This window comes from Vulpes lagopus, chromosome 23, assembly GCF_018345385.1.
Source record: "Vulpes lagopus strain Blue_001 chromosome 23, ASM1834538v1, whole genome shotgun sequence".
Classification (NCBI taxonomy): Eukaryota; Metazoa; Chordata; class Mammalia; order Carnivora; family Canidae; genus Vulpes; species Vulpes lagopus.
This window is the reverse complement of record NC_054846.1, coordinates 53,896,005-53,905,321: the sequence shown is the minus strand read 5'-3', so window position 1 is coordinate 53,905,321 and position 9,317 is coordinate 53,896,005.

The window sequence follows — 9,317 nt, the reverse complement described above, 5'->3', positions numbered from 1 at the left end:
GGGATGGGTTAAATAGATGATAGGGATTAATGAGTGAGCTTGTGATGAGCACCAGGTATTGCATAGAAATGTTGAATCCTAAATTGTACACTTGAAACTAATATTACACTGTATGTTAGCTAACTGGAATTTAAATAAAATGTTAAAAAATAAAACTAATGGGAGATCTTTATATATGAACATATTATAAGTTCCACTAAAAATATAATGATAAAAACTTTGTTGTTCCCATACTTTTTTTGTTTCCTAAGTAATTTCCAGCTTCCAAGATGGTGCCTCTCAAATCTTAGTTTTCTTTGGGTTCAGAAAATGTCTACATTTGGGAATTATACAAAAAGGTATAGAAGGCTATTAATCAAAGTGATACTTATAATACAAAAAAAAAAAAACCCTCTAAGTGCACATGAGTAAGGCAACTAAATAGGTAATGATGATGTTACATATGAAAAATATCATATTCTTTAATTATTTAGTGCAAAGTTTCTCAACTTCAATATCATTGATCTTCTGGATCAGATAATTTGTTGTAGGAATTGTCTTGTGCATTGTACCAAAGATGTCTCTGGGCAAATGTATTTTGAGGGGCAAAACTGCCCCCAGTTGAGAATCACTGGCATAGTTGTATAATGAAATATCAGATAGTGTTCATCGATAAAAGCAAGATAAGTAGGGCACCTGGGTGGCTCAGTCAGTTAAGCATCTGCCTTTGGCTCAGGTCATGATCCCAGGGTCCTGGGATCAAGCCCCACAAGGGGCTCCCTGCCTAGCAAGGAGTCTGCCTTTCCCTCTCCCTTTCTGCCCCCCCTACCCCCGCCCCAGGCTTGTGTGCTCTCTTTCGCGCTCTCTCTCTCAAATAAATCAAGCAAGCAAGCAAGATACATAAAATATGTATTTTTAAAAGTTTAAAAAGACATAGTTCTACTCAATTATAAGAAAAATTTCTAGGGTCACCTGGCCCGCTCAGTCGGAAGAGCATGTGACTCTTGATCTCAGGGTCATAAATCTGAGCCCTCACATAGGGTGCAACAATTACTTAAATAAAACTTTGGGCGAAAAAAGAGAAAGATTTCTATGGACAAAAAAATAAAATAAAAGCAACAGATAAGTAAGTAGAGGCTAAAACCACAGGCATATGAAGCACTGAGATCTGGAAGCGAGAATTAGCTAGAAGCAGAGAATATCACTGAGACAAGACCTTGACTGAATCATCCTCTGGTGCTGTGAATGATTCTACTACATTAACAAAAGCTCTGAGGGAAGGGGTTCCTGAACCACTAATAGGAGACCAAGACGGAATCTTGGAAAAGTAAAAATTCAAAAATTTTAAGATAAATTCATCGAACACAATTAATGAGATGAAAGATAACACTGAGAAACTCATCTAATTACTGTGGGACTCAGGAAATTTAACAAAATCCCTTACCCCTGGACGAGCAGAGCAGGACTGGCTCTATTTTGGGCTGCACCCACCTTATGCTGACCTGCTTATTACTTAGGGCACTGCCCTGCCCTAATCAAAGACCAGGGCACACCCTAACTAGAAATCCGGCTCAGGGGACCAGCATGACTGTGCAACTTTCTGCGTATCCCATTGGCCACTGGCCCCTATAAAGTTGCTAAGCCTCTTAGTCTCCGGGTCCAAGTCCCTGCTCCGATGCGTCGGGTATACTTGGACCCAGGCTCGAGCTGGTAAATAAAGCCTCGTGTCATTGCATCGGGGTTGGCTCCTTGGCGGATTCGCGATCTTCGGCACAACAATTACATAAAGAAATGAAAATTTATGTCTCAATTACATAAGGAAATTGTGAGACTTAGAGAAAATTAAGAGTATATAATGTAAAAGTAACAGAGGTTCCAAAAGAAAAAGAAGTAGGGAGGAGGGGCAAGATGGCAGAAGAGTAGGGTCCCCAAATCACCTGTCCTCACCAAATTACCTAGATAACCTTCAAATCATCCTGAAAATCTACGAATTCGGCCTGAGATTTAAAGAGAGACCAGCTGGAAAGCTACAGTGAGAAGAGTTCGCGCTTCTATCAAGGTAGGAAGACGGGGAAAAAGAAATTAAGAAACAAAAGGCCTCCAAGGGGGAGGGGCCCGCGAGGAGCCGGGCTGAGGCCGGGGCGAGTGTCCCCAGGACAGGAGAGCCCCGTCCCGGAGAAGCAGGAGCTGCACCGACCTTCCCGGGCGGAAAGGCGCCTGCAGGGAGTTAGAGCAGGACCCAGGAGGGCGGGGAATGCCCTCGGGCTCCTGGGGACACTAACAGGCACCTGCGCCCCTGGAGAGTGCGCCGAGCTCCCTAAGGGCTGCAGCGCGCATGGCGGGACCCGGAGCAGTTTGGTGGGGCTCGGGCAGGGGCTCCGGCAGGGGCTCCGCGGAGGAGGCTGCACGGCCGGGAGCGCGAATCCAACAGCGCAGGCTCCGGAGCACAGGGCGCCGGGACACAGCCCAGGATCCGGCCTCCCCCTGAGACAGGCAGAGACCGGGAGGGCCCAGGACAGCAAGGACGTTACTGCCCGGGGCTGAGCAAATCAGCGGCCCCGCCCCGGAGCCTCCAGGCCCTACAGACAGGGAGCTCCGGAGTTACTGCGAGGGCTGAATCCAGGTTTCCAGAGCTGCCGTAGCCACTGTGGCTGTTCCTCCTGGGGCCTCACGGGGTAAACAACCCCCACTGAGCCCTGCACCCGGCAGGGGGCAGAGCAGCTCCCCCAACTAACACCTGAAAATCAGCACAGCAGGTCCCTCCCCCAAAGACCAGCTAGACGGACAAGTCCAGGGGAAGTCAAGGGACTTAAAGTATACAGAATCAGAAGATACTCCCCCGTGTTTTTTTTTTTTGTGTGTGTGTGTGTGTGTGTTTTTTTTCTTTTTGATTTCTGATTGCTTCCCCCACCCTCCTTTTTTTTCACCTTTCTTTTTCTTTCTCTTTTTCTTCTCTTTTTTCCTTTTTTTTCTTCTTTCTCTTTTTTCTTTTTCTCTTTCCTTTTCTTTCCTTCTTTTCTTTCCTTCTCTCTCTCTCTTTTTCTCCTTTTCCCAATACAACTTGTTTTTGGCCACTCTGCACTGAGCAAAATAACTAGAAGAAAAACCTCACCTCAAAAGAAAGAATCAGAAACAGTCCTCTCTCCCACAGAGTTACAAAATCTGGATTACAATTCAATGTCAGAAAGCCAATTCAGAAGCACTATTATACAGCTACTGGTGGCTCTAGAAAAAAGCATAAAGGACTCAAGAGACTTCATGACTGCAGAATTTAGATCCAATCAGGCAGAAATTAAAAATCAATTGAATGAGATGCAATCCAAACTAGAAGTCCTAACGACGAGGCTTGACGAGGTGGAAGAACGAGTGAGTGACATAGAAGACAAGTTGATGGCAAAGAGGGAAACTGAGGAAAAAAGAGACAGACAATTAAAAGACCATGAAGACAGATTAAGGGAAATAAACAACAGCCTGAGGAAGAAAAACCTACGTTTAATTGGGGTTCCCGAGGGCGCCGAAAGGGACAGAGGGCCAGAATATGTATTTGAGCAAATCCTAGCTGAAAACTTTCCTAATCTGGGAAGGGAAACAGGCATTCAGATCCAGGAAATAGAGAGATCCCCCCCCTAAAATCAATAAAAAACGTTCAACACCTCGACATCTAATAGTGAAGCTTGCAAATTCCAAAGATAAAGAGAAGATCCTTAAAGCAGCAAGAGACAAAAAGTCCCTGACTTTTATGGGAAGGAGTATTAGGGTAACAGCAGACTTCTCCACAGAGACCTGGCAGGCCAGAAAGGGCTGGCAGGATATATTCAGGGTCCTAAACGAGAATAACATGCAACCAAGAATACTTTATCCAGCAAGGCTCTCATTCAAAATGGAAGGAGAGATAAAGCGCTTCCAAGACAGGCAGGAACTGAAAGAATATGTGACCTCCAAACCAGCTCTGCAAGAAATATTAAGGGGGACTCTTAAAATTCCCCTTTAAGAAGAAGTTCAGTGGAACAATCCACAAAAACAAGGACTGAATAGATATCATGATGACACTAAACTCATATCTGTCAATAGTAACTCTGAACATGAACGGGCTTAATGACCCCATCAAAAGGCACAGGGTTTCAGACTGGATAAAAAAGCAGGACCCATCTATTTGCTGTCTACAAGAGACTCATTTTAGACAGAAGGACACCTACAACCTGAAAATAAAAGGTTGGAGAACCATTTACCATTCAAATGGTCCTCAAAAGAAAGCAGGGGTAGCCATCCTTATAACAGATCAACTAAAATTTACCCTGAAGAGTATAGTGAGAGATGAAGAGGGACACTATATCATACTCAAAGGATCTATCCAACAAGAGGACTTAACAATCCTCAATATATATGCCCTGAATGTGGGAGCTGCCAAATATTTAAACCAATTAATAACCAAACTGAAGAAATATTTAGATAATAATACACTTATACTTGGTGACTTCAATCTAGCTCTTTCTACCCTCGATAGGTCTTCTAAGCACAACATCTCCAAAGAAACGAGAGCTTTAAATGATACACTGGACCAGATGGATTTCACAGATATCTACAGAACTTTACATCCAAACTCAACTGAATACACATTCTTCTCAAGTGCACATGGAGCTTTCTCCAGAATAGACCACATACTGGGTCACAAATCGGGTCTGAACTGATACCAAAAGATCGGGATAGTCCCCTGTATATTCTCAGACCATAATGCCTTGAAATTAGAACTAAATCACAACAAGAAGTTTGGAAGGACCTCAAACACGTGGAGGTTAAGGACCATCTTGCTAAAAGATGAAAGGGTCAACCAGGAAATTAAGGAAGAATTAAAAAGATTCATGGAAACTAATGAGAATGAAGATACAACCGTTCAAAATCTTTGGGATGCAGCAAAAGCAGTCCTAAGAGGGAAATACATTGCAATACAAGCATCCATTCAAAAACTGGAAAGAACTCAAATACAAAAGCTAAAGGAGCTAGAGAAAAAAACAGCAAATGGACCCTACGCCCAGCAGAAGAAGAGAGTTAATTAAAATTCGAGCAGAACTCAACCAAATCAAGACCAGAAGAACTGTGGAACAGATCAACAGAACCAGGAGTTGGTTCTTTGAAATAATTAATAAGATAGATAAACCATTAGCCAACCTTATTAAAAAGAAGAGAGAGAAGACTCTAATAAAATCATGAATGAAAAAGGAGAGATCACTACCAACACCAAGGAAATACAAACGATTTTAAAAGCATATTATGAACAGCTCTACGCCAATAAATTAGGCAATCTAGAAGAAATGGATGCATTCCTGGAAAGCCACAAACTACCGAAACTGGAACAGGAAGAAATAGAAAACCTGAACAGGCCAATAACCAGGGAGGAAATTGAAGCAGTCATCAAAAACGTTTCAAGACACAAGAGTCCAGGGCCAGGGGATCCCTGGGTGGCGCAGCGGTTTGGCGCCTGCCTTTGGCCCAGGGCGCGATCCTGGAGACCCGGGATCGAATCCCACATCAGGCTCCCGGTGCATGGAGCCTGCTTCTCCCTCTGCCTGTGTCTCTGCCTCTCTCTCTCTCTCTGTAACTATCATAAATAAATTAAAAAAAAAAATTTAAAAAGAGTCCAGGGCCAGATGGCTTCCCAGGGGAATTCTATCAAACGTTTAAAGAAGAAATCATACCTATTCTACTAAAGCTGTTTGGAAAGATAGAAAGATATGGAGTACTTCCAAATTCGTTCTATGAGGCCAGCATCACCTTAATTCCAAAACCAGGCAAAGACCCCACCAAAAAGGAGAATTACAGACCAATATCCCTGATGAACATGGATGCAAAAATTCTGAACAAGATACTAGCCAATAGGATCCAACAACACATTAAGAAAATTATTCACCATGAACAAGTAGGATTTATCCCCGGGACACAAGGCTGGTTCAACACTTGTAAAACAATCAATGTGATTCATCATATCAGCAAGAGAAAAACCAAGAACCATATGATCCTCTCATTAGATGCAGAGAAAGCATTTGACAAAATACAGCATCCATTCCTGATCAAAACTCTTCAGAGTGTAGGGATAGAGGGAACTTTCCTTGACATCTTAAAAGCCCACAGCAAATATCATTCTCAATGGGGAAGCACTGGGAGCCTTTCCCCTAAGATCAGGAACAAGACAGGGATGTCCACTCTCACCACTGCTATTCAACATAGTATTGGAAGTCCTAGCCTCAGCAATCAGACAACAAAAAGACATTAAAGGCATTCAAATTGGCAAAGAAGAAGTCAAACTCTCCCTCTTCGATGACATGATACTCTACATAGAAAACCCAAAAGCCTCCACCCCAAGATTGCTAGAACTCACAGCAATTTGGTAGCGTGGCAGGATACAAAATCAATGCCCAGAAATCAATGGCATTTCTATACACTAACAATGAGACTGAAGAAAGAGAAATTAAGGAGTCAATCCCATTTACAATTGCACCCAAAAGCGTAAGATACCTAGGAATAAACCTAACCAAAGAGGTAAAGGATGTATACCCTAAAAACTATAGAACACTTCTGAATGAAATTGAGGAAGACACAAAGAGATGGAAAAATATTCCATGCTCATGGATTGGCAGAATTAATATTGTGAAAATGTCAATGTTACCCAGGGCAATTTACACGTTTAATGCAATCCGTATCAAAATACCATGGACTTTCTTCAGAGAGTTAGAACAAATTATTTTAAGATTTGTGTGGAATCAGATAAGACCCCGAATAGCCAGGGGAATTTTAAAAAAGAAAACCATAGCTGGAGGCATCACAATGCCAGATTTCAGGTTGGACTACAAAGCTGTGGTCATCAAGATAGTGTGGTACTGGCACAAAAATAGACACATAGATCAATGGAACAGAATAGAGAACCCAGAAGTGGACCCTGAACTTTATGGTCAACTAATATTCGATAAAGGAGGAAAGACTATCCATTGGAAGAAAGACAGTCTCTTCAATAAATGGTGCTGGGAAATTTGGACATCCACGTGCAGAAGAATGAAACTAGACCACTCTCTTTCATTCACCATACACAAAGATAAACTCAAAATGGATGAAAGATCTAAATGTGAGACAAGATTCCATCAAAATCCTAGAGGAACAGGCAAACCTTTTGAACAGGCAACACCCTTTTTGAACTCGGCCACAGTAACTTCTTGCAAGATACATCCACAAAGGCAAAAGAAACAAAAGCAAAAATGAACTATTGGGACTTCATCAAGATAAGAAGCTTTTGCACAGCAAAGGATACAGTCAACAAAACTAAAAGACAACCTACAGAATGGGAGAAGATATTTGCAAATGACATATTAGATAAAGGGCTAGTTTCCAAAATCTATAAAGAACTTATTAAACTCAACACCAAAGAAACAAACAATCCAATCATGAAATGGGCAAAAGACATGAAGATAAATCTCACAGAGGAAGACATAGACATGGCCAACATGCACATGAGAAAATGCTCTGCATCACTTGCCATCAGGGAAATACAAATCAAAACCACAATGAAATACCACCTCACACCAGTGAGAATGGGGAAAATTAACCAGGCAGGAAACAACAAATGTTGGAGAGGATGCGGAGAAAAGGAAACCCTCTTACACTGTTGGTGGCAATGTGAACTGGTGCAGCCACTCTGGAAAACTGTGTGGAGGTTCCTCAAAGAGTTAAAAATAGACCTGCCCTACGACCCAGCAATTGCACTGTTGGGGATTTACCCCAAAGATTCAGATGCAATGAAACGTTGGGACACCTGCACCCCGATGTTTCTAGCAGCAATGTCCACAATAGCCAAACTGTGGAAGGAGCCTCGGTGTCCATCGAAAGATGAATGGATAAAGAAGATGTGGTTTATGTATACAATGGAATATTACTCAGCCATTAGAAACGACAAATACCCACCATTTGGTTCGATGTGGATGGAACTGGAGGGTATTATGCTGAGTGAAGTAAGTCAATCGGAGAAGGACAAACAGTGTATGTTCGCATTCATTTGGGGAATATAAATAATAGTGAAAGGGAATGTAAGGGAAGGGAGAGGAAATGTGTGGGAAATATCAGAAAGGGAGACAGAACATAAAGACTCCTAACTCTGGGAAATGAACTAGGGGTGGTGGAGGGGGAGGAGGGCAGAGGGTGGGGGTGAATGGGTGACGGGCACTGAGGGGGACACTTGACGGGATGAGCACTGGATGTTATTCTGTATGTTGGTAAATTGAACACCCAATAAAAAATTAATTTATTTTAAAAAAAAGAAAAAATAGTAGTAGTAGAGAAGCAATATTCAGAGGAATAATCTAAGAAGGATTTTACTCTAATTTTTAAAAAACTTATATAGTAAAATTCATGTGTGTATGTACTTGTGTGCAATTTTGTTAAGTTTTGACAAATACAAAAAATATTTGTCACAGCACCATAACCAAGTTATGTGACACTTCAATCGCCTCCCAAAATTCCCTCAAAATTGCCTCTTAGTGGTCAAGTTCTAATTACTGGCAACCATTGTTTATTTTCCATCCCTATTCTACATCCTTATACTTTTGCCTCTTCCAGAATTTCGTATATAAATGGAATCATACAGCATATGGCCTTTTGAATCTGGCTTTTCTCACGCAGCGTAATGCATCTGACATTCACCCACATTGTAGCATGTATCAATAATTTTTTTTTAAGATTTTTAAATTTATTTATTCAGAGAGAGAGAGAGAGAGAGAGGCAGAGACACAGGCAGAGGGAGAAGCAGGCTCCATGCAGGAAGCCTGACATGGGACTTGATCCCGGGTCTCCAGGATCACACGCCAGGCTGCAGGCAGTGCTAAACCGCTGCGCCACCCGGGCTGCCCAATAATTTGTTTCTTTTTATTGCTGAGTAACATTCCATTTTATAGATGTACCATTTGGTTGTTTCCAGTTTTGGGCTGTTAGATTAAAGCTACTATACATTTGCATAAAGGTGTTTGTTTGAACATAAATTTTTATTTCAGTAGGGTCATATAGCAAATATATATTTAAACGTGTAAGAAACTGCCAAATTGCTTTCCAAAGTGTCTGTACCATCTTGCTTTCCCACCAGCATTATATGACAGTGCCACTTGCTCTCTGTATCACTGCCACCACTTGGTTACTGTTAGTTTTATTTCAGCCATTCTAACATGTACAATGTTATCTCACTGTGGTTTTAATTTGTATTTCCTTAATGAATAATGATGTTGAGCATCTTTGCATGTGCTTATTTGCCACCCATATATCTTCTTTAGTGAAGTATTTAAATCTTTGCTGATCTTTTAGACTTC